This window comes from Acipenser ruthenus, chromosome 44 (assembly GCF_902713425.1).
Source record: "Acipenser ruthenus chromosome 44, fAciRut3.2 maternal haplotype, whole genome shotgun sequence".
NCBI classification, from domain to species: Eukaryota; Metazoa; Chordata; class Actinopteri; order Acipenseriformes; family Acipenseridae; genus Acipenser; species Acipenser ruthenus.
In genome coordinates this window covers 4,247,706-4,267,181 of record NC_081232.1, presented here as the reverse complement: position 1 = coordinate 4,267,181, position 19,476 = coordinate 4,247,706, and the positions used below count along the sequence as shown (strand labels likewise).

At 41.7% G+C, this 19,476-nt stretch overlaps 34 non-coding genes and 19 pseudogenes across 34 annotated transcripts; all 53 read right to left on the bottom strand.

The window, feature by feature from the left end:
* Window positions 1–7,679: 7,679 nt before the first annotated feature.
* On the bottom strand, window positions 7,680–7,808 carry LOC131712357 (5S ribosomal RNA; annotated as a pseudogene).
* A 114-nt stretch (window positions 7,809–7,922) lies between these two features.
* LOC131712541 (5S ribosomal RNA) lies at window positions 7,923–8,041 on the bottom strand. The gene has a single exon (XR_009314432.1). It is a non-coding gene; the product is annotated as a 5S ribosomal RNA (ribosomal RNA).
* A 100-nt stretch (window positions 8,042–8,141) lies between these two features.
* On the bottom strand, window positions 8,142–8,260 carry LOC131717576 (5S ribosomal RNA). Its single transcript, XR_009316463.1, has one exon. It is a non-coding gene; the product is annotated as a 5S ribosomal RNA (ribosomal RNA).
* Window positions 8,261–8,360: 100 nt separating this feature from the next.
* LOC131712265 (5S ribosomal RNA) lies at window positions 8,361–8,479 on the bottom strand. Its single transcript, XR_009314158.1, has one exon. It is a non-coding gene; the product is annotated as a 5S ribosomal RNA (ribosomal RNA).
* A 100-nt stretch (window positions 8,480–8,579) lies between these two features.
* On the bottom strand, window positions 8,580–8,688 carry LOC131716485 (5S ribosomal RNA; annotated as a pseudogene).
* A 114-nt stretch (window positions 8,689–8,802) lies between these two features.
* LOC131717574 (5S ribosomal RNA) lies at window positions 8,803–8,921 on the bottom strand. Its single transcript, XR_009316461.1, has one exon. It is a non-coding gene; the product is annotated as a 5S ribosomal RNA (ribosomal RNA).
* Window positions 8,922–9,021: 100 nt separating this feature from the next.
* Window positions 9,022–9,140, bottom strand: LOC131713090 (5S ribosomal RNA). Its single transcript, XR_009314978.1, has one exon. It is a non-coding gene; the product is annotated as a 5S ribosomal RNA (ribosomal RNA).
* Window positions 9,141–9,254: 114 nt separating this feature from the next.
* On the bottom strand, window positions 9,255–9,373 carry LOC131717573 (5S ribosomal RNA). Its single transcript, XR_009316460.1, has one exon. It is a non-coding gene; the product is annotated as a 5S ribosomal RNA (ribosomal RNA).
* A 100-nt stretch (window positions 9,374–9,473) lies between these two features.
* Window positions 9,474–9,592, bottom strand: LOC131714062 (5S ribosomal RNA; annotated as a pseudogene).
* Window positions 9,593–9,706: 114 nt separating this feature from the next.
* On the bottom strand, window positions 9,707–9,825 carry LOC131717572 (5S ribosomal RNA). The gene has a single exon (XR_009316459.1). It is a non-coding gene; the product is annotated as a 5S ribosomal RNA (ribosomal RNA).
* A 100-nt stretch (window positions 9,826–9,925) lies between these two features.
* Window positions 9,926–10,034, bottom strand: LOC131716484 (5S ribosomal RNA; annotated as a pseudogene).
* Window positions 10,035–10,135: 101 nt separating this feature from the next.
* On the bottom strand, window positions 10,136–10,254 carry LOC131717571 (5S ribosomal RNA). The gene has a single exon (XR_009316458.1). It is a non-coding gene; the product is annotated as a 5S ribosomal RNA (ribosomal RNA).
* A 100-nt stretch (window positions 10,255–10,354) lies between these two features.
* LOC131716370 (5S ribosomal RNA) lies at window positions 10,355–10,463 on the bottom strand (annotated as a pseudogene).
* Window positions 10,464–10,577: 114 nt separating this feature from the next.
* On the bottom strand, window positions 10,578–10,696 carry LOC131711131 (5S ribosomal RNA). Its single transcript, XR_009313013.1, has one exon. It is a non-coding gene; the product is annotated as a 5S ribosomal RNA (ribosomal RNA).
* A 114-nt stretch (window positions 10,697–10,810) lies between these two features.
* LOC131712418 (5S ribosomal RNA) lies at window positions 10,811–10,929 on the bottom strand. The gene has a single exon (XR_009314311.1). It is a non-coding gene; the product is annotated as a 5S ribosomal RNA (ribosomal RNA).
* A 100-nt stretch (window positions 10,930–11,029) lies between these two features.
* Window positions 11,030–11,138, bottom strand: LOC131716248 (5S ribosomal RNA; annotated as a pseudogene).
* A 114-nt stretch (window positions 11,139–11,252) lies between these two features.
* Window positions 11,253–11,371, bottom strand: LOC131710052 (5S ribosomal RNA). Its single transcript, XR_009311921.1, has one exon. It is a non-coding gene; the product is annotated as a 5S ribosomal RNA (ribosomal RNA).
* Window positions 11,372–11,485: 114 nt separating this feature from the next.
* LOC131717570 (5S ribosomal RNA) lies at window positions 11,486–11,604 on the bottom strand. The gene has a single exon (XR_009316457.1). It is a non-coding gene; the product is annotated as a 5S ribosomal RNA (ribosomal RNA).
* Window positions 11,605–11,718: 114 nt separating this feature from the next.
* On the bottom strand, window positions 11,719–11,837 carry LOC131717569 (5S ribosomal RNA). Its single transcript, XR_009316456.1, has one exon. It is a non-coding gene; the product is annotated as a 5S ribosomal RNA (ribosomal RNA).
* A 100-nt stretch (window positions 11,838–11,937) lies between these two features.
* Window positions 11,938–12,056, bottom strand: LOC131710424 (5S ribosomal RNA). The gene has a single exon (XR_009312296.1). It is a non-coding gene; the product is annotated as a 5S ribosomal RNA (ribosomal RNA).
* Window positions 12,057–12,156: 100 nt separating this feature from the next.
* Window positions 12,157–12,265, bottom strand: LOC131714897 (5S ribosomal RNA; annotated as a pseudogene).
* A 100-nt stretch (window positions 12,266–12,365) lies between these two features.
* On the bottom strand, window positions 12,366–12,484 carry LOC131720811 (5S ribosomal RNA). Its single transcript, XR_009319708.1, has one exon. It is a non-coding gene; the product is annotated as a 5S ribosomal RNA (ribosomal RNA).
* Window positions 12,485–12,598: 114 nt separating this feature from the next.
* On the bottom strand, window positions 12,599–12,707 carry LOC131715516 (5S ribosomal RNA; annotated as a pseudogene).
* A 100-nt stretch (window positions 12,708–12,807) lies between these two features.
* Window positions 12,808–12,926, bottom strand: LOC131717568 (5S ribosomal RNA). Its single transcript, XR_009316455.1, has one exon. It is a non-coding gene; the product is annotated as a 5S ribosomal RNA (ribosomal RNA).
* Window positions 12,927–13,040: 114 nt separating this feature from the next.
* LOC131714895 (5S ribosomal RNA) lies at window positions 13,041–13,149 on the bottom strand (annotated as a pseudogene).
* A 114-nt stretch (window positions 13,150–13,263) lies between these two features.
* Window positions 13,264–13,372, bottom strand: LOC131715766 (5S ribosomal RNA; annotated as a pseudogene).
* Window positions 13,373–13,486: 114 nt separating this feature from the next.
* Window positions 13,487–13,605, bottom strand: LOC131717567 (5S ribosomal RNA). The gene has a single exon (XR_009316454.1). It is a non-coding gene; the product is annotated as a 5S ribosomal RNA (ribosomal RNA).
* Window positions 13,606–13,719: 114 nt separating this feature from the next.
* On the bottom strand, window positions 13,720–13,838 carry LOC131710827 (5S ribosomal RNA). Its single transcript, XR_009312709.1, has one exon. It is a non-coding gene; the product is annotated as a 5S ribosomal RNA (ribosomal RNA).
* A 100-nt stretch (window positions 13,839–13,938) lies between these two features.
* On the bottom strand, window positions 13,939–14,047 carry LOC131715458 (5S ribosomal RNA; annotated as a pseudogene).
* A 100-nt stretch (window positions 14,048–14,147) lies between these two features.
* Window positions 14,148–14,266, bottom strand: LOC131710901 (5S ribosomal RNA). The gene has a single exon (XR_009312784.1). It is a non-coding gene; the product is annotated as a 5S ribosomal RNA (ribosomal RNA).
* A 114-nt stretch (window positions 14,267–14,380) lies between these two features.
* On the bottom strand, window positions 14,381–14,499 carry LOC131717300 (5S ribosomal RNA). The gene has a single exon (XR_009316185.1). It is a non-coding gene; the product is annotated as a 5S ribosomal RNA (ribosomal RNA).
* A 114-nt stretch (window positions 14,500–14,613) lies between these two features.
* Window positions 14,614–14,742, bottom strand: LOC131713323 (5S ribosomal RNA; annotated as a pseudogene).
* Window positions 14,743–14,856: 114 nt separating this feature from the next.
* LOC131711609 (5S ribosomal RNA) lies at window positions 14,857–14,975 on the bottom strand. Its single transcript, XR_009313495.1, has one exon. It is a non-coding gene; the product is annotated as a 5S ribosomal RNA (ribosomal RNA).
* A 114-nt stretch (window positions 14,976–15,089) lies between these two features.
* LOC131713322 (5S ribosomal RNA) lies at window positions 15,090–15,218 on the bottom strand (annotated as a pseudogene).
* A 114-nt stretch (window positions 15,219–15,332) lies between these two features.
* Window positions 15,333–15,451, bottom strand: LOC131711607 (5S ribosomal RNA). Its single transcript, XR_009313493.1, has one exon. It is a non-coding gene; the product is annotated as a 5S ribosomal RNA (ribosomal RNA).
* A 114-nt stretch (window positions 15,452–15,565) lies between these two features.
* On the bottom strand, window positions 15,566–15,684 carry LOC131717566 (5S ribosomal RNA). Its single transcript, XR_009316453.1, has one exon. It is a non-coding gene; the product is annotated as a 5S ribosomal RNA (ribosomal RNA).
* Window positions 15,685–15,784: 100 nt separating this feature from the next.
* On the bottom strand, window positions 15,785–15,903 carry LOC131710253 (5S ribosomal RNA). Its single transcript, XR_009312124.1, has one exon. It is a non-coding gene; the product is annotated as a 5S ribosomal RNA (ribosomal RNA).
* Window positions 15,904–16,003: 100 nt separating this feature from the next.
* Window positions 16,004–16,112, bottom strand: LOC131716027 (5S ribosomal RNA; annotated as a pseudogene).
* A 100-nt stretch (window positions 16,113–16,212) lies between these two features.
* Window positions 16,213–16,331, bottom strand: LOC131711606 (5S ribosomal RNA). Its single transcript, XR_009313492.1, has one exon. It is a non-coding gene; the product is annotated as a 5S ribosomal RNA (ribosomal RNA).
* Window positions 16,332–16,431: 100 nt separating this feature from the next.
* On the bottom strand, window positions 16,432–16,540 carry LOC131714894 (5S ribosomal RNA; annotated as a pseudogene).
* A 114-nt stretch (window positions 16,541–16,654) lies between these two features.
* LOC131713155 (5S ribosomal RNA) lies at window positions 16,655–16,773 on the bottom strand. The gene has a single exon (XR_009315040.1). It is a non-coding gene; the product is annotated as a 5S ribosomal RNA (ribosomal RNA).
* Window positions 16,774–16,873: 100 nt separating this feature from the next.
* LOC131716110 (5S ribosomal RNA) lies at window positions 16,874–16,982 on the bottom strand (annotated as a pseudogene).
* A 114-nt stretch (window positions 16,983–17,096) lies between these two features.
* Window positions 17,097–17,215, bottom strand: LOC131713154 (5S ribosomal RNA). Its single transcript, XR_009315039.1, has one exon. It is a non-coding gene; the product is annotated as a 5S ribosomal RNA (ribosomal RNA).
* A 100-nt stretch (window positions 17,216–17,315) lies between these two features.
* On the bottom strand, window positions 17,316–17,434 carry LOC131710532 (5S ribosomal RNA). Its single transcript, XR_009312406.1, has one exon. It is a non-coding gene; the product is annotated as a 5S ribosomal RNA (ribosomal RNA).
* Window positions 17,435–17,534: 100 nt separating this feature from the next.
* On the bottom strand, window positions 17,535–17,653 carry LOC131717565 (5S ribosomal RNA). Its single transcript, XR_009316452.1, has one exon. It is a non-coding gene; the product is annotated as a 5S ribosomal RNA (ribosomal RNA).
* A 114-nt stretch (window positions 17,654–17,767) lies between these two features.
* LOC131715882 (5S ribosomal RNA) lies at window positions 17,768–17,876 on the bottom strand (annotated as a pseudogene).
* Window positions 17,877–17,990: 114 nt separating this feature from the next.
* On the bottom strand, window positions 17,991–18,109 carry LOC131717563 (5S ribosomal RNA). Its single transcript, XR_009316450.1, has one exon. It is a non-coding gene; the product is annotated as a 5S ribosomal RNA (ribosomal RNA).
* Window positions 18,110–18,223: 114 nt separating this feature from the next.
* On the bottom strand, window positions 18,224–18,342 carry LOC131717562 (5S ribosomal RNA). The gene has a single exon (XR_009316449.1). It is a non-coding gene; the product is annotated as a 5S ribosomal RNA (ribosomal RNA).
* A 114-nt stretch (window positions 18,343–18,456) lies between these two features.
* Window positions 18,457–18,575, bottom strand: LOC131717561 (5S ribosomal RNA). The gene has a single exon (XR_009316448.1). It is a non-coding gene; the product is annotated as a 5S ribosomal RNA (ribosomal RNA).
* A 114-nt stretch (window positions 18,576–18,689) lies between these two features.
* LOC131717560 (5S ribosomal RNA) lies at window positions 18,690–18,808 on the bottom strand. The gene has a single exon (XR_009316447.1). It is a non-coding gene; the product is annotated as a 5S ribosomal RNA (ribosomal RNA).
* A 114-nt stretch (window positions 18,809–18,922) lies between these two features.
* On the bottom strand, window positions 18,923–19,040 carry LOC131714061 (5S ribosomal RNA; annotated as a pseudogene).
* A 100-nt stretch (window positions 19,041–19,140) lies between these two features.
* Window positions 19,141–19,249, bottom strand: LOC131715499 (5S ribosomal RNA; annotated as a pseudogene).
* A 100-nt stretch (window positions 19,250–19,349) lies between these two features.
* On the bottom strand, window positions 19,350–19,468 carry LOC131717559 (5S ribosomal RNA). The gene has a single exon (XR_009316446.1). It is a non-coding gene; the product is annotated as a 5S ribosomal RNA (ribosomal RNA).
* Window positions 19,469–19,476: the final 8 nt, after the last annotated feature.

The window sequence follows — 19,476 nt, the reverse complement described above, 5'->3', positions numbered from 1 at the left end:
TAGAAATTGGATCACCCCGCATGGAACAAGTGTAAATTACTGACGTACTCAATTCCTTACAGCAATCTATGCCTCCCAATTTCACCCACCCGTCCTGCTCTTTAGCTATACGGTGCAGTGTTGGTTTAACTCTGTAAGCTCATAATCCCATCTTCTATTCGAAACTGCAGTACTCTCAGAATAAACTCTATGTTCCAGCTGTGGATCCCCATCCTCTCGATCAGAACCACACTACTAACTTTAATCATTGCATCTCTGACAGCCTAAGCCATCTTTCCACCATGGTAACTGTTTCTCACAATCTGTGCTGACGATTTCTATCCAAGTTCCTACTGTCATCACATCGGTTACTTTGCCCCTATATACATCTCTGAACATATTCTGCAGTGCATCCATCATGGTCTGTGCCAGTTGGTCACACTTTCTCAATTATTTTGTATTACCTAAAAATGCTTTAATTACGCTCATAGCTTGTTGTAATTAATTTATAATTAACAATTATTCATGTTGCTCTAACACATTTAGGTGCATCATTATTTTTAACCCGTATGTTAAATTACATCTTTCTAGAATCCAATATTCTAGACCATCTCAATCTTATGATGCACTTAAGACTGATTAAAACCTAAAACTATAACTTCAAAAATGATCACTATGCATTGAACAAATACTAAAATAGTGCCTCATTTTAGACATATTCAACACTACAGCATATCATTCAAAGTTCACATGATTTCCACAATTAATGTCTAATATAGGTAACCATATTTTTCAGTAGAACAGCTGTTTTCAATTGGTATTTCCATTCAACATAGGATGTCCCATTACCTTACAAGTACATATTAATATAGTATTATGTTCCTAATAACACTCCAAATAATCCATTGCAAGCCACCAACCATTTTACCTCCCTAACATGGATGGCAGATACAATGTCTTAACAATGTCACTCTTAAGTGTCATGAACAACACAAACTCCATACTCCCAGTGCCTCTAGAGGTCAATGGTACAACCTTTGTAGTTTTTGTTATTTTACTGAATGTGATTAGTAATAAATTACACGAGACCTTCCCATCTCTGCACTCCAGGATCGCTGACATATTACCTTTAGTATCTTTAAACTAAGACAAATCTTTTCACCAATCATACATCTATACCCCAAGTTTATAATACGTAGTTTCATTATCAGGTATGTTAACTGAAATTAACAGTCCCCATTACATCCCCCAAAATGTCACTTTAACGTCATCATAAATATTTCTTCTTTTGATATGCAGACCGGAATGGTTCCCCATATGTAAGAATGTCTCTGTGGTTTCAGATACTTCCTCATGACCGTCTCTCAGCAACTTACACTCTTGTTCCAGATATATGGTAGAGCTTAATTACTACATATCATGGACAAGCATTGTAAAGTTCTGCAGGTTAATATGTACAGTTACTGTTTGCATATCCAAATTGTTCCACAAGTGTACTGGAACTTTCTGCACAAACTCTTCTGAAATGGTCCTCTCAGTTCCGATGAACAGCATTGTGCTTCCATTCCACATAAACGCCATCAATAATATCTCGGGACCTGTGGAGAACAAGTGCCGTATTTATTCTTTTGATTAATATCTGATTTAATTTCAAAATTCAAAAAGGGTTAATTCTTGAATAGTCTCTTTTTCATCTGCATTGATAATGTTATTGCAATTCTAAGAATCGCCAATGTCTGTTAATTCTATCTTGTATTTTTCTCAGAGCCTATGTCCACCCCATATTGTGAACATAATATAACATATCAGTTCCAGCATGAACCTGTAGGAGAAGAGAAAAGCCTTAGACCTGTGTCTGTACTCTGAAAGTAACTACAAATCTCTATCTACTTCATTGCTCACAATTACTACTCTAACCTAACTGCATCAGTGCCCTTAGGAATTTCCGTTCTCCAGCAGGCTTGCTTATTAGTGAAACTAGTTTTCAAGCCAGTTTTCACTCCCTCATTTTTGTATTGCCAATTTCAAATTGGTTTCTCCCAGTTTGTCCATTATCTCATATGGACCTCCCCAATCAGCCTTCCAACCCCCCACTTTTTTTTTTTTTTAATTTTTTTTTTTAATTTGAATGGAGACCCTGAGTGGGGTTGGAATCAGTGCCTGTTTTAATGCCTCAAACAAGGCATGTGACCTTTAATCCTATTGCAGTATGTCTTGCTTGCCTGGGTTACCATTCAGGTGTTCATAGAGGGTGACAGCTAGTTCGCTGTATCCTTCCATGAAGTCCTGACAGAATCCAAATATGCCCAAAAAGAATCTAAGGGCAGATTTTTTATCAACTTTTTATTTTCAACTTTTTATTTCCTGGGTCAGATGTGTGTCCTCCAGCTTCCACCTGTACTCCTAAGAAACAAACAGATTATTTCATTAATGCAGCTTTCTTTAGATTTAATTTGAGAGCAGCGTGCTCCATGAGATCCAAGACTTCCTCCAGCAACAGATAGTGTTTCTCCGCAGTTCCCGTTGCAACAGTATGTCGTCCACATACTGTATGATATTACCTAGTTGAGAACAGTCCTGTAAGATGTTAGTCATACATTGATCTCTCCCTTCTTGGCAAGACGTCCAGAGCACATATAACAATAACAGTTGAAAAGAAAGTTTACAAAGAAATGTATTCAAACGTTAATGTTTCTCAATAACGCATACAGAAATAAAAGTACTGCCTATTTTTGCAATTAATAACAGCATCCTTTTTAGCAGATCAAAATAAATCAGGATCTATTATAGAAATAATCCAGTGAGAAAAAGAAAATGTGTGTGCACATCAACCTGACCTTCATGAGCACCTGTTTATGATGCTTCCTTTTTAGAATGTGGTCCACAAGCTCTACCAACCCAGAGCTCTTTGGGTGGCAGAGGACGTGGAATCACTGTACTTCGCCAACCAGGGCGCAGGTTGCTTCATGCTTAAGCCAGCGAATTTGTTCTTTATTTAATTAATTTACACGGGCGTTTCCCCATGGTCAATCCTACCAAGTGCATTTGTATTACTGTGAGTGCATAATTACTTTTGCTACTGCGACTGTCTGTTCTGTATTAGACAGTGAGAAGTTGACTATTTTGCATCACAATATTGCCATTAGCTCAGCGTCCTGTGCTGAACTTCCACAAGAGAGTATTAATACCCTATATTCACAGACAAACACACAAACATTAACCAACAGACTGTCTATCATACCAGTATCACAATCTATCAATCCTGCAGTCCTATACTGCACCATCAATAATCTCATGTCACTCACGATTTATTCATGTTTCAGTTATCACATTAATCTAATTATCATCACCTCTCCTGCAAGAAGCTCCGTAAAATACTAATTGTAACCAACATAAACAAAACACATCGTAAACATGTGTGCAAACATCCCATTTCACATCACTCGCGTAGCTCTGAGTGACACTGCTTTTGTCTCCTGCATCACTGCATTCTGATGCCTTAGCAGAAGTTGAAATCCCTGTAGATCACTCTGATATCGATTGTGACCTCTTTTTCCCCATTTGAATTGTATTTTATGCTCTCTAACAATTCAACTTTTTTTTTTCCCTTCTACTCGTGTATGGTAGTGTGCTTTAGCAACATCAGAATAAACCCAGTTAATACTGATAACATCAGTGCTTTATTAAACTACGTGTTTTCCATTCAAAGAGAATGCAATCTCCCTGTTTAATTCAACATGAACTAAACAATCATTAATAAACAGACCCCTTAAAAATAAAACATCGTTTTAACTCTGCACTTTTTTTAGCTACACCAATAATACAAACTCTACCACTCATGTGATCTTGGTTTCAAATATGTATTCATAGGTGATTCATAAAATTCACCTGTGTCTTAAACATAAAATTCACTCTCAAACAAACACTTAACATTCATTCATGAAAATATTTTTAATAAAATATTTCCAGGTCGATTATTTAATTTGTTTCAGATTTATTGATCTCCAAAAACATTTGTTCTCTTCCTAAAAGTCTTTTTATTTTTAGTCTGTCTAACAGTGATCTATTCTCATTCTCTACATAGTCTTTTCTCTCTCTGCCCAGATATGGTCACGCAAGTTTTTTTTTATTCCTCCCTGAATCTGCGACCAGGGAGACACAGACCCTGCGTACCAAAACAATACCACCACTTTATTTTCAAGTAAACCCTCTATCAGAAAGACAAAATGTTCCTCTTGTTTACCAATATAATCCTGAACAAACTATTAATTGTTGCTTTGTATATTTGTGTTATTGTTTTAGTTCAAAGGTTGGCCATTCCTTTGCATTCAAACACTAACACAACACAAATAATCAGTTAACCTGGGTCTCTTTCCCTTATCAAACCCTCTTATGACCGAGGCAAGACAATAAGTATTCATCCTGGTTCTTAGTACATAGTTTTTCTAAGATGTTACTTTATCTCCACGCTTAAGCAAAATTAGAATTACTCAAACAATCATTAATAAACAACTTCTTAATTACATTTTAATGTGACCTTTTAATTTTATTTTTACAACATGTATTCCTCAAAGTTGATATAGAATCTTTACCATTACAGTTTTTTTTGTTTTGTTTGTTTTTTTGTGGGCTACCAGTCTTGAATTGCCTTTGTCTTTTTCTTCTTACGAGACACACACTCCTGACCTGTTACATGAACATGTACATTACTGTTCTGTACATAGCTTCCCTTTTTGCCATGTTTTAAAACATAGTCTATGTTCCATATTCTCCAGTCATCCATTTGATGACATTGAGGGTCATCTAACATATTTGGAGTTGATCAGACTCCCAACAAAACACAAAACTAACAAAAAAAAACAACACTTTTTAGTTTTGTCTTGTTTTTGCCAATATTCCGTGTTTAAAGCTATGCTTAACGAAGCATAAACTTTTATTTTGGTTTATTGCACATTTAATTTACACTTTTGTATGTGCTATTTGGGCTTAACTGGAACTTATTGTCTGATTGTTCCTTATCTGTACCACCTAATGTGGACAGTTAAATAAGAGGCTTATCCTATTGCCCCCTTATCGTGACTTATAAACCAAACAGTAAAAACAAAGACAAAACAGGTGTACCAAACCCTCTCAAAACAAACATAAAACATAAATCCGAGTATGCCCGTACCTGTTGAGCTATACAAGTCAGTGTAACTAGTCCAATAGACTCTACTGGCACGTCATAACACTACACGATTTACTCCGACTTTTTTAGGAATCCAGAGGTCCTCTTTCATACCTAAAGTCCTAACAGTCAATACACTTTTAGTTCAGCGGTCAATCTCTCTTGACTTAACTAATTGTGTCCTTAATGTACATGAATTATCAAAAAGTCCTCTTTCATACTCTACCCTTGATTCTCACTACATTCTAAACACTGCATATGAAACAATAAACCATTAACTACTCACCAATGTACGTGATTATATGTTCGAGCTGAAGTCCTGATCCAAAGATTCTCCACACCGTCTGGTTAGAAGTTAGAAGCAGTCTCTGTCCATTCGCTTTGTCCTGGTCCTGTGCGCACGGGATTCAGGCTGGGCAAATGGGTTTCTCTGCAGTCAGGTATCAACCCCCCGGTATTTGAAAAAAAAGTATCAGGAAACAGTCCGCAGGTGGCTCGCCAAATGATGTAACTTAAAAAAAGGATGGTGAGTAAGTAGATTCAAGAAACTGCACAGAGTCCTTTTCTTCAATCAGTTGTTAGGTTTATTGAAATATGCAGGGAGTCTTGTCCCAGGTACAGGACAAACAGAATACTCGTTCTTACAATTGTTGCATGACATTAAATACCCTTCTGCATAGGTGTCTCTCTCCTCCTCTTTCTCTGACACTTAACCAATAGAAAAGGTACAACTCATTATCCTGTTACCATATATTTCATTTAGTGTGTGTGTGTGTGTGTGTGTGTGTGTGTGTGTGTGTGTGTGTAGTGTGAAGACCTCTGAACTCAGTGCATTCTTCAGACCCCTGGTGCCACAAAGGTCCATACATCTGGTTTTTGTCATCTTCCTTGTTCCTATCTCTCCGATTTGCCAGAGACCCTTTGATTTCAGTGGCATTATCTCTTTGGATCTCTCGGAAGTCTTAGAGCCTGGTCTCTTCTGGTCCCCTTGAAGACTAGCTTTATGACCCCCTCATAAACCAGCTGTATATTCTAAGCAAAACCCTGTTTAACTAGTTTTATACCCCAGTGGACTCCCCGAAGGGCAAGCTTCTTTCATGTCAGGGCTGGAGATCAAAGGACTTGTTTGTACAGCCGTGTGCTGCTGGCCAGCCATTTGGGGTAACTTCTCTACCATATTGCCTTCAATCTACTTCCAATGTGCAGTTGTTTAAGTATAGTTAAATATACGTTAACTTGGTGTTTTTCTCAGCTCTCTGCTACCATCCATTGCTCAATGAAGCTGCTATTATTTCTTGCTTGCAATGCAGTGCAAGTATCTATATACCCAGAGTATATAGCCAGCTTTCATCTATCACAGCAGTGCTTGCATTTTTGGAACTAACAGTTTTTTCTATCCAATGTTAAATCACTTTTCAGAAAAATAACATGAATACAGCCGTCATTCCTCATGCGTAGCAAACTGCTATTCAATACTTGTTCCATGTTTTCCAACAGTCTGGATCAGCATGCCTTGTTCACCTGGTAGAGTTAACAGTGCCATGGGAGGATGCTGTAGATGAGGCGTATGAGAGGAAGAGACTGCGGTATGCTCAACTAGCCACTGAAGCGGAACAGCGAGGATGGAGAGTTCGGGTTTACCCAGTGGAAGTGGGTTGTCGAGGATTTGTGGCACACTCTACAACCCGGTTTCTCAGAGACGTCGGATTCAGTGGCCAAGAGTTGCGTCGCACAGTGAAGAACTTATCTGAAGCCGCAGAGAGGAGCAGCAACTGGCTGTGGTTGAGACGGAAAGATTCTGGCTGGGGATCTCAAGCACAATAGAAAGAAAGAAGCGCTGATGTACAGGTAAGTAAGATGGGCTGAGTTGAGTGGGGGACGGAGGGGGGTGATGCTGGGACGCCAGAATCACCGTCAAGCCCTCTTGAGGTGTCGTGGGCTAGTCGACGAAACACTAAGGATGGAAGGTGCCCACTTGAAAACCCCAGAGATGTACCCTACTTAGCTCAATCCAGACGGTTGTCATGCTGATGCGCTGGGGAGGCCGCACTTTGGTTGATCCCCGGAGCCAGCATCGCAGCCGTTGTGTGTGCTGATGCGCCAGGGAGGCAAAATAAGCTAATCCCTGGAGCCAGCATTACACTTCAGCCATTAACACAAGACAAAAGGATATCTACATCATCAAATGGAAGGAAACGTAAATGGATGGAGACACATATGGATCACATTAGTTTACTGTAAAGCTACGTCTTAGTTGGTGCTTATCTTTGCGAGAGCCGAGTTCAAATCAGCATGAAGTTTTAACATCTACTCTCGTGTAATGGAAATCATAACCATCCAAGTACTAACCAAGCCCAACATTGCTTAGCTTCTGAGATCAGACGAGATCTGGCTTATTCAAGGTGGTGTGGCCGCAGGCGATTGCATTTCTGCTTTCATGACTTTTATGTTTAGTGAGCTGGGGGTGATTCCTCCAAAATTTCCTTTTGTCCTCCACACATTTCAATTGTAAAATGTAATTACAAAAATGTAATGCCTGCAGCACTTGATATTCCCAGGTGGTCTCCCATCCAAGTACTAACCAAGCCCAACATTGCTTAGCTTCTGAGATCAGACGAGATCAGACGAGATCAGGCGTATTCAAGGTGGTGTGGCCGCAGGCGATTGCATTTCTGCTTTCATGACTTTTATGTTTAGTGAGCTGGGGGTGATTCCTCCAAAATTTCCTTTTGTCCTCCACACATTTCAATTGTAAAATGTAATTACAAAAATGTAATGCCTGCAGCACTTGATATTCCCAGGTGGAATCCCATCCAAGTACTATCCAAGCCCAACATTGCTTAGCTGCTGAGATCAGATGAGATCAGGCTTATTCAAGGTGGTGTGGCCGCAGGCGATTGCATTTCTGCTTTCATGAATTTTATGTTTAGTGAGCTGGGGGTGATTCCTCCAAAATTTCCTTTTGTCCTCCACACATTTCAATTGTAAAATGTAATGCCTGCAGCACTTGATATTCCCAGGTGGTCTCCCATCCAAGTACTAACCAAGCCCAACATTGCTTAGCTTCTGAGATCAGACGAGATCAGGCTTATTCAAGGTGGTGTGGCCGCAGGCGATTGCATTTCTGCTTTCATGACTTTTATGTTTAGTGAGCTGGGGGTGATTCCTCCAAAATTTCCTTTTGTCCTCCACACATTTCAATTGTAAAATGTAATGCATGCAGCACTTGATATTCCCAGGTGGTCTCCCATCCAAGTACTAACCAAGCCCAACATTGCTTAGCTGCTGAGATCAGACGAGATCAGGCTTATTCAAGGTGGTGTGGCCGCAGGCGATTGCATTTCTGCTTTCATGACTTTTATGTTTAGTGAGCTGGGGGTGATTCCTCCAAAATTTCCTTTTGTCCTCCACACATTTCAATTGTAAAATGTAATGCCTGCAGCACTTGATATTCCCAGGTGGTCTCCCATCCAAGTACTAACCAAGCCCAACATTGCTTAGCTTCTGCGATCAGACTTTTTCAAGGTGGTGCGGCCGCAGGCGATTGCATTTCTGCTTTCATGACTTTTATGTTTAGTGAGCTGGGGGTGATTCCTCCAAAATTTCCTTTTGTCCTCCACACATTTCAATTATAAAATGTAATTACAAAACTGTAATGCCTGCAGCACTTGATATTCCCAGGTGGTCTCCCATCCAAGTACTAACCAAGCCCAACATTGCTTAGCTTCTGAGATCAGACGAGATCAGGCTTATTCAAGGTGGTGTGGCCGCAGGCAATTGCATTTCTGCTTTCATGACTTTTATGTTTAGTGAGCTGGGGGTGATTCCTCCAAAATTTCCTTTTGTCCTCCACACATTTCAATTGTAAAATGTAATGCCTGCAGCACTTGATATTCCCAGGTGGTCTCCCATCCAAGTACTAACCAAGCCCAACATTGCTTAGCTGCTGAGATCAGATGAGATAAGGCTTATTCAAGGTGGTGTGGCCGCAGGCGATTGCATTTCTGCTTTCATGACTTTTATGTTTAGGGAGCTGGGGGTGATTCCTCCAAAATTTCCTTTTGTCCTCCACACATTTCAATTGTAAAATGTAATTACAAAAATGTAATGCCTGCAGCACTTGATATTCCCAGGTGGTCTCCCATCCAAGTACTAACCAAGCCCAACATTGCTTAGCTTCTGAGATCAGACGAGATCAGGCTTATTCAAGGTGGTGTGGCCGCAGGCGATTGCATTTCTGCTTTCATGACTTTTATGTTTAGTGAGCTGGGGGTGATTCCTCCAAAATTTCCTTTTGTCCTCCACACATTTCAATTGTAAAATGTAATGCCTGCAGCACTTGATATTCCCAGGTGGTCTCCCATCCAAGTACTAACCAAGCCCAACATTGCTTAGCTGCTGAGATCAGATGAGATAAGCCTTATTCAAGGTGGTGTGGCCGCAGGCGATTGCATTTCTGCTTTCATGACTTTTATGTTTAGGGAGCTGGGGGTGATTCCTCCAAAATTTCCTTTTGTCCTCCACACATTTCAATTGTAAAATGTAATTACAAAAATGTAATGCCTGCAGCACTTGATATTCCCAGGTGGTCTCCCATCCAAGTACTAACCAAGCCCAACATTGCTTAGCTTCTGAGATCAGACGAGATCAGGCTTATTCAAGGTGGTGTGGCCGCAGGCGATTGCATTTCTGCTTTCATGACTTTTATGTTTAGTGAGCTGGTGGTGATTCCTCCAAAATTTCCTTTTGTCCTCCACACATTTCAATTGTAAAATGTAATGCCTGCAGCACTTGATATTCCCAGGTGGTCTCCCATCCAAGTACTAACCAAGCCCAACATTGCTTAGCTTCTGCGATCAGACTTTTTCAAGGTGGTGCGGCCGCAGGCGATTGCATTTCTGCTTTCATGACTTTTATGTTTAGTGAGCTGGGGGGTGATTCCTCCAAAATTTCCTTTTGTCCTCCACACATTTCAATTGTAAAATGTAATGCCTGCAGCACTTGATATTCCCAGGTGGTCTCCCATCCAAGTACTAACCAAGCCCAACATTGCTTAGCTTCTGAGATCAGACGAGATCAGGCTTATTCAAGGTGGTGTGGCCGCAGGCGATTGCATTTCTGCTTTCATGACTTTTATGTTTAGTGAGCTGGGGGTGATTCCTCCAAAATTTCCTTTTGTCCTCCACACATTTCAATTGTAAAATGTAATGCCTGCAGCACTTGATATTCCCAGGTGGTCTCCCATCCAAGTACTAACCAAGACCAACATTGCTTAGCTTCTGAGATCAGTCTTATTCAAGGTGGTGTGGCCGCAGGCGATTGCATTTCTGCATTCATGACTTTTATGTTTAGGGAGCTGGGGGTGATTCCTCCAAAATTTCCTTTTGTCGTCCACACATTTCAATTGTAAAATGTAATTACAAAAATGTAATGCCTGCAGCACTTGATATTCCCAGGTGGTCTCCCATCCAAGTACTAACCAAGCCCAACATTGTTTAGCTTCTGAGATCAGACGAGATCAGGCTTATTCAAGGTGGTGTGGCCACAGGCGATTGCATTCCTGCTTTCATGACTTTTATGTTTAGTGAGCTGGGGGTGATTCCTCCAAAATTTCCTTTTGTCCTCCACACATTTCAATTGTAAAATGTAATTACAAAAATGTAATGCCTGCAACACTTAATATTCCCAGGTGGTCTCCCATCCAAGTACTAACCAAGCCCAACATTGCTTAGCTTCTGAGATCAGACGAGATCAGGCTTATTCAAGGTGGTGTGGCCGCAGGCGATTGCATTTCTGCTTTCATGACTTTTATGTTTAGTGAGCTGGGGGTGATTCCTCCAAAATTTCCTTTTGTCCTCCACACATTTCAATTGTAAAATGTAATGCCTGCAGCACTTGATATTCCCAGGTGGTCTCCCATCCAAGTACTAACCAAGCCCAACATTGCTTAGCTTCTGAGATCTGGCTTATTCAAGGTGGTGTGGCCGCAGGAGCTTGCAGTTCTGCTTTCATGACTTTTATGTTTAGTGAGCTGGGGGTGATTCCTCCAAAATTTCCTTTTGTCCTCCACACATTTCAATTGTAAAATGTAATTACAAAAATGTAATGCCTGCAGCACTTGATATTCCCAGGTGGTCTCCCATCCAAGTACTAACCAAGCCCAACACTGCTTAGCTTCTGAGATCAGACGAGATCAGGCTTATTCAAGGTGGTGTGGCCGCAGGCGATTGCATTTCTGCTTTCATGACTTTTATGTTTAGTGAGCTGGGGGTGATTCCTCCAAAATTTCCTTTTGTCCTCCACACATTTCAATTGTAAAATGTAATTACAAAAATGTAATGCCTGCAGCACTTGATATTCCCAGGTGGTCTCCCATCCAAGTACTAACCAAGCCCAACATTGCTTAGCTTCTGAGATCAGACGAGATCAGGCTTATTCAAGGTGGTGTGGCCGCAGGCGATTGCATTTCTGCTTTCATGACTTTTATGTTTAGGGAGCTGGGGGTGATTCCTCCAAAATTTCCTTTTGTCCTCCACACATTTCAATTGTAAAATGTAATTACAAAAATGTAATGCCTGCAGCACTTGATATTCCCAGGTGGTCTCCCATCCAAGTACTAACCAAGCCCAACATTGCTTAGCTTCTGAGATCAGACGAGATCAGGCTTATTCAAGGTGGTGTGGCCGCAGGCGATTGCATTTCTGCTTTCATGACTTTTATGTTTAGTGAGCTGGGGGTGATTCCTCCAAAATTTCCTTTTGTCCTCCACACATTTCAATTGTAAAATGTAATGCCTGCAGCACTTGATATTCCCAGGTGGTCTCCCATCCAAGTACTAATCAAGCCCAACATTGCTTAGCTTCTGAGATCAGACGAGATCAGGCTTATTCAAGGTGGTGTGGTCGCAGGCGATTGCATTTCTGCTTTCATGACTTTTATGTTTAGTGAGCTGGGGGTGATTCCTCCAAAATTTCCTTTTGTCCTCCACACATTTCAATTGTAAAATGTAATGCCTGCAGCACTTGATATTCCCAGGTGGTCTCCCATCCAAGTACTAACCAAGCCCAACATTGCTTAGCTTCTGAGATCAGGCTTATTCAAGGTGGTGTGGCCGCAGGCGATTGCATTTCTGCTTTCATGACTTTTATGTTTAGTGAGCTGGGGGTGATTCCTCCAAAATTTCCTTTTGGCCTCCACACATTTCAATTGTAAAATGTAATGCCTGCAGCACTTGATATTCCCAAGTGGTCTCCCATCCAAGTACTAACCAAGCCCAACATTGCTTAGCTTCTGAGATCAGACGAGATCAGGCTTATTCAAGGTGGTGTGGCCGCAGGCGATTGCATTTCTGCTTTCATGACTTTTATGTTTAGTGAGCTGGGGGTGATTCCTCCAAAATTTCCTTTTGTCCTCCACACATTTCAATTGTAAAATGTAATTACAAAAATGTAATGCCTGCAGCACTTGATATTCCCAGGTGGTCTCCCATCCAAGTACTAACCAAGCCCAACATTGCTTAGCTTCTGAGATCAAGCTTATTCAAGGTGGTGTGGCCGCAGGCGATTGCATTTCTGCTTTCATGACTTTTATGTTTAGTGAGCTGGGGGTGATTCCTCCAAAATTTCCTTTTGTCCTCCACACATTTCAATTGTAAAATGTAATGCCTGCAGCACTTGATATTCCCAGGTGGTCTCCCATCCAAGTACTAACCAAGCCCAACATTGCTTAGCTTCTGAGATCAGACGAGATCAGGCTTATTCAAGGTGGTGTGGCCGCAGGCGGTTGCATTTCTGCTTTCATGACTTTTATGTTTAGTGAGCTGGGGGTGATTCCTCCAAAATTTCCTTTTGTCCTCCACACATTTCAATTGTAAAATGTAATTACAAAAATGTAATGCCTGCAGCACTTGATATTCCCAGGTGGTCTCCCATCCAAGTACTAACCAAGCCCAACATTGCTTAGCTTCTGAGATCAGGCTTATTCAAGGTGGTGTGGCCGCAGGCGATTGCATTTCTGCTTTCATGACTTTTATGTTTAGTGAGCTGGGGGTGATTCCTCCAAAATTTCCTTTTGTCCTCCACACATTTCAATTGTAAAATGTAATTACAAAAATGTAATGCCTGCAGCACTTGATATTCCCAGGTGGTCTCCCATCCAAGTACTAACCAAGCCCAACATTGCTTAGCTTCTGAGATCAGACTTATTCAAGGTGGTGTGGCCGCAGGCGATTGCATTTCTGCTTTCATGACTTTTATGTTTAGTGAGCTGGGGGTGATTCCTCCAAAATTTCCTTTTGTCCTCCACACATTTCAATTGTAAAATGTAATTACAAAAATGTAATGCCTGCAGCACTTGATATTCCCAGGTGGTCTCCCATCCAAGTACTAACCAAGCCCAACATTGCTTAGCTTCTGAGATCAGACGAGATCAGGCTTATTCAAGGTGGTGTGGCCGCAGGCGATTGCATTTCTGCTTTCATGACTTTTATGTTTAGTGAGCTGGGGGTGATTCCTCCAAAATTTCCTTTTGTCCTCCACACATTTCAATTGTAAAATGTAATTACAAAAATGTAATGCCTGCAGCACTTGATATTCCCAGGTGGTCTCCCATCCAAGTACTAACCAAGCCCAACATTGCTTAGCTTCTGAGATCAGACGAGATCAGGCTTATTCAAGGTGGTGTGGCCGCAGGTGATTGCATTTCTGCTTTCATGACTTTTATGTTTAGTGAGCTGGGGGTGATTCCTCCAAAATTTCCTTTTGTCCTCCACACATTTCAATTGTAAAATATAATGCCTGCAGCACTTGATATTCCCAGGTGGTCTCCCATCCAAGTACTAACCAAGCCCATCATTGCTTAGCTTCTGAGATCAGGCTTATTCAAGGTGGTGTGGCCGCAGGCGATTGCATTTCTGCTTTCATGACTTTTATGTTTAGTGAGCTGGGGGTGATTCCTCCAAAATTTCCTTTTGTCGTCCACACATTTCAATTGTAAAATGTAATGCCTGCAGCACTTGATATTCCCAGGTGGTCTCCCATCCAAGTACTAACCAAGCCCAACATTGCTTAGCTTCTGAGATCAGACGAAATCAGGCTTATTCAAGGTGGTGTGGCCGCAGGCGATTGCATTTCTGCTTTCATGACTTTTATGTTTAGTGAGCTGGGGGTGATTCCTCCAAAATTTCCTTTTGTCCTCCACACATTTCAATTGTAAAATGTAATTACAAAAATGTAATGCCTGCAGCACTTGATATTCCCAGGTGGTCTCCCATCCAAGTACTAACCAAGCCCAACATTGCTTAACTTCTGAGATCAGACGAGATCAGGCTTATTCAAGGTGGTGTGGCCGCAGGCGATTGCATTTCTGCTTTCATGACTTTTATGTTTAGTGAGCTGGGGGTGATTCCTCCAAAATTTCCTTTTGTCCTCCACACATTTCAATTGTAAAATGTAATTACAAAAATGTAATGCCTGCAGCACTTGATATTCCCAGGTGGTCTCCCATCCAAGTACTAACCAAGCCCAACATTGCTTAGCTTCTGAGATCAGACGAGATCAGGCGAGATCAGGCTTATTCAAGGTGGTGTGGCCGCAGGCGATTGCATTTCTGCTTTCATGACTTTTATGTTTAGTGAGCTGGGGGTGATTCCTCCAAAATTTCCTTTTGTCCTCCACACATTTCAATTGTAAAATGTAATTACAAAAATGTAATGCCTGCAGCACTTGATATTCCCAGGTGGTCTCCCATCCAAGTACTAACCAAGCCCAACATTGCTTAGCTTCTGAGATCAGGCGAGATCAGGCTTATTCAAGGTGGTGTGGCCGCAGGCGATTGCATTTCTGCTTTCATGACTTTTATGTTTAGTGAGCTGGGGGTGATTCCTCCAAAATTTCCTTTTGTCCTCCACACATTTCAATTGTAAAATGTAATTACAAAAATGTAATGCCTGCAGCACTTGATATTCCCAGGTGGTCTCCCATCCAAGTACTAACCAAGCCCAACATTGCTTAGCTTCTGAGATCAGACGAGATCAGGCGAGATCAGGCTTATTCAAGGTGGTGTGGCCGCAGGCGATTGCATTTCTGCTTTCATGACTTTTATGTTTAGTGAGCTGGGGGTGATTCCTCCAAAATTTCCTTTTGTCCTCCACACATTTCAATTGTAAAATGTAATTACAAAAATGTAATGCCTGCAGCACTTGATATTCCCAGGTGGTCTCCCATCCAAGTACTAACCAAGCCCAACATTGCTTAGCTTCTGAGATCAGGCGAGATCAGGCTTATTCAAGGTGGTGTGGCCGCAGGCGATTGCATTTCTGCTTTCATGACTTTTATGTTTAGTGAGCTGGGGGTGATTCCTCCAAAATTTCCTTTTGTCCTCCACACATTTCAATTGTAAAATGTAATTACAAAAATGTAATGCCTGCAGCACTTGATATTCCCAGGTGGTCTCCCATCCAAGTACTAACCAAGCCCAACATTGCTTAGCTTCTGAGATCAGACGAGATCAGGCTTATTCAAGGTGGTGTGGCCGCAGGCGATTGCATTTCTGCTTTCATGACTTTTATGTTTAGTGAGCTGGGGGTGAATCCTCCAAAATTTCCTTTTGTCCTCCACACATATCAATTGTAAAATGTAATGCCTGCAGCACTTGATATTCCCAGGTGGTCTCCCATTCAAGTACTAACCAAGCCCAACATTGCTTAGCTTCTGAGATCAGACGAGATCAGGCTTATTCAAGGTGGTGTGGCCGCAGGCGATTGCATTTCTGCTTTCATGACTTTTATGTTTAGTGAGCTGGGGGTGATTCCTCCAAAATTTCCCTTTGGCCTCCACACATTTCAATTGTAAAATGTAATGCCTGCAGCACTTGATATTCCCAGGTGGTCTCCCATCCAAGTACTAACCAAGCCTAACATTGCTTAGCTTCTGAGATCAGGCTTATTCAAGGTGGTGTGGCCGCAGGCGATTGCATTTCTGCTTTCATGACTTTTATGTTTAGTGAGCTGGGGGTGATTCCTCCAAAATTTCCTTTTGTCCTCCACACATTTCAATTGTAAAATGTAATGCCTGCAGCACTTGATATTCCCAGGTGGTCTCCCATCCAAGTACTAACCAAGCCCAACATTGCTTAGCTTCTGAGATCAGGCGAGATCAGGCTTATTCAAGGTGGTGTGGCCGCAGGCGATTGCATTTCTGCTTTCATGACTTTTATGTTTAGGGAGCTGGGGGTGATTCCTCCAAAATTTCCTTTTGTCCTCCACACATTTCAATTGTAAAATGTAATGCCTGCAGCACTTGATATTCCCAGGTGGTCTCCCATCCAAGTACTAACCAAGCCCAACATTGCTTAGCTTCTGAGATCAGGCTTATTCAAGGTGGTGTGGCCGCAGGCGATTGCATTTCTGCTTTCATGACTTTTATGTTTAGTGAGCTGGGGGTGATTCCTCCAAAATTTCCTTTTGTCCTCCACACATTTCAATTGTAAAATGTAATTACAAAAATGTAATGCCTGCAGCACTTGATATTCCCAGGTGGTCTCCCATCAAAGTACAAACCAAGCCCAACATTGCTTAGCTTCGGAGATCAGACGAGATCAGGCTTATTCAAGGTGGTGTGGCCGCAGGCGATTGCATTTCTGCTTTCATGACTTTTATGTTTAGGGAGCTGGGGGTGATTCCTCCAAAATTTCCTTTTGTCCTCCACACATTTCAATTGTAAAATGTAATGCCTGCAGCACTTGATATTCCCAGGTGGTCTCCCATCCAAGTACTAACCAAGCCCAACATTGCTTAGCTTCTGAGAGCAGGCTTATTCAAGGTGGTGTGGCCGCAGGCGATTGCATTTCTGCTTTCATGACTTTTATGTTTAGTGAGCTGGGGGTGATTCCTCCAAAATTTCCTTTTGTCCTCCACACATTTCAATTGTAAAATGTAATTACAAAAATGTAATGCCTGCAGCACTTGATATTCCCAGGTGGTCTCCCATCAAAGTACAAACCAAGCCCAACATTGCTTAGCTTCGGAGATCAGACGAGATCAGGCTTATTCAAGGTGGTGTGGCCGCAGGCGATTGCATTTCTGCTTTCATGACTTTTATGTTTAGTGAGCTGGGGGTGAATCCTCCAAAATTTCCTTTTGTCCTCCACACATATCAATTGTAAAATGTAATGCCTGCAGCACTTGATATTCCCTGGTGGTCTCCCATCCAAGTACTAACCAAGCCCAACATTGCTTAGCTTCTGAGATCAGACGAGATCAGGCTTATTCAAGGTGGTGTGGCCGCAGGCGATTTCATTTCTGCTTTCATGACTTTTATGTTTAGTGAGCTGGGGGTGATTCCTCCAAAATTTCCTTTTGTCCTCCACACATTTCAATTGTAAAATGTAATGCCTGCAGCACTTGATATTCCCAGGTGGTCTCCCATCCAAGTACTAACCAAGCCCAACATTGCTTAGCTTCTGAGATCAGACGAGATCAGGCTTATTCAAGGTGGTGTGGCCGCAGGCGATTGCATTTCTGCTTTCATGACTTTTATGTTTAGTGAGCTGGGGGTGAATCCTCCAAAATTTCCTTTTGTCCTCCACACATTTCAATTGTAAAATGTAATTACAAAAATGTAATGCTTGCAGCACTTGATATTCCCAGGTGGTCTCCCATCCAAGTACTAACCAAGCCCAACATTGCTTAGCTTCTGAGATCAGGCTTATTCAAGGTGGTGTGGCCGCAGGCGATTGCATTTCTGCTTTCATGACTTTTATGTTTAGTGAGCTGGGGGTGATTCCTCCAAAATTTCCTTTTGTCCTCCACACATTTCAGTTGTAAAATGTAATTACAAAAATGTAATGCCTGCAGCACTTGATATTCCCAGGTGGTCTCCCATCCAAGTACTAACCAAGCCCAACATTGCTTAGCTTCTGAGATCAGACGAGATCAGGCTTATTCAAGGTGGTGTGGCCGCAGGCGATTGCATTTCTGCTTTCATGACTTTTATGTTTAGTGAGCTGGGGGTGATTCCTCCAAAATTTCCTTTTGTCCTCCACACATTTCAATTGTAAAATGTAATTACAAAAATGTAATGCCTGCAGCACTTGATATTCCCAGGTGGTCTCCCATCCAAGTACTAACCAAGCCCAACATTGCTTAGCTTCTGAGATCAGACGAGATCAGGCTTATTCAAGGTGGTGTGGCCGCAGGCGATTGCATTTCTGCTTTCATGACTTTTATGTTTAGTGAGCTGGGGGTGATTCATCCAAAATTTCCTTTTGTCGTCCACACATTTCAATTGTAAAATGTAATTACAAAAATGTAATGCCTGCAGCACTTGATATTCCCAGGTGGTCTCCCATCCAAGTACTAACCAAGCCCAACATTGCTTAGCTTCTGAGATCAGACGAGATCAGGCTTATTCAAGGTGGTGTGGCCGCAGGCGATTGCATTTCTGCTTTCATGACTTTTATGTTTAGTGAGCTGGGGGTGATTCATCCAAAATTTCCTTTTGTCCTCCACACATTTCAATTGTAAAATGTAATTACAAAAATGTAATGCCTGCAGCACTTGATATTCCCAGGTGGTCTCCCATCCAAGTACTAACCAAGCCCAACATTGCTTAGCTTCTGAGATCAGACGAGATCAGGCTTATTCAAGGTGGTGTGGCCGCAGGCGTTTGCATTTCTGCTTTCATGACTTTTATGTTTAGTGAGCTGGGGGTGATTCCTCCAAAATTTCCTTTTGTCCTCCACACATTTCAATTGTAAAATGTAATTACAAAAATGTAATGCCTGCAGCACTTGATATTCCCAGGTGGTCTCCCATCCAAGACTAACCAAGCCCAACATTGCTTAGCTTCTGAGATCAGACGAAATCAGGCTTATTCAAGGTGGTGTGGCCGCAGGCGATTGCATTTCTGCTTTCATGACTTTTATGTTTAGTGAGCTGGGGGTGATTCCTCTAAAATTTCCTTTTGTCCTCCACACATTTCAATTGTAAAATGTAATGCCTGCAGCACTTGATATTCCCAGGTGGTCTCCCATCCAAGTACTATCCAAGCCCAACACTGCTTAGCTTCTGAGATCAGGCTTATTCAAGGTGGTGTGGCCGCAGGCGATTGCATTTCTGCTTTCATGACTTTTATGTTTAGTGAGGTGGGGGTGATTCCTCCAAAATTTCCTTTTGTCCTCCACACATTTCAATTGTAAAATGTAATGCCTGCAGCACTTGATATTCCCAGGTGGTCTCCCATCCAAGTACTAACCAAGCCCAACATTGCTTAGCTTCTGAGATCAGACGAGATCAGGCTTATTCAAGGTGGTGTGGCCGCAGGCGATTGCAT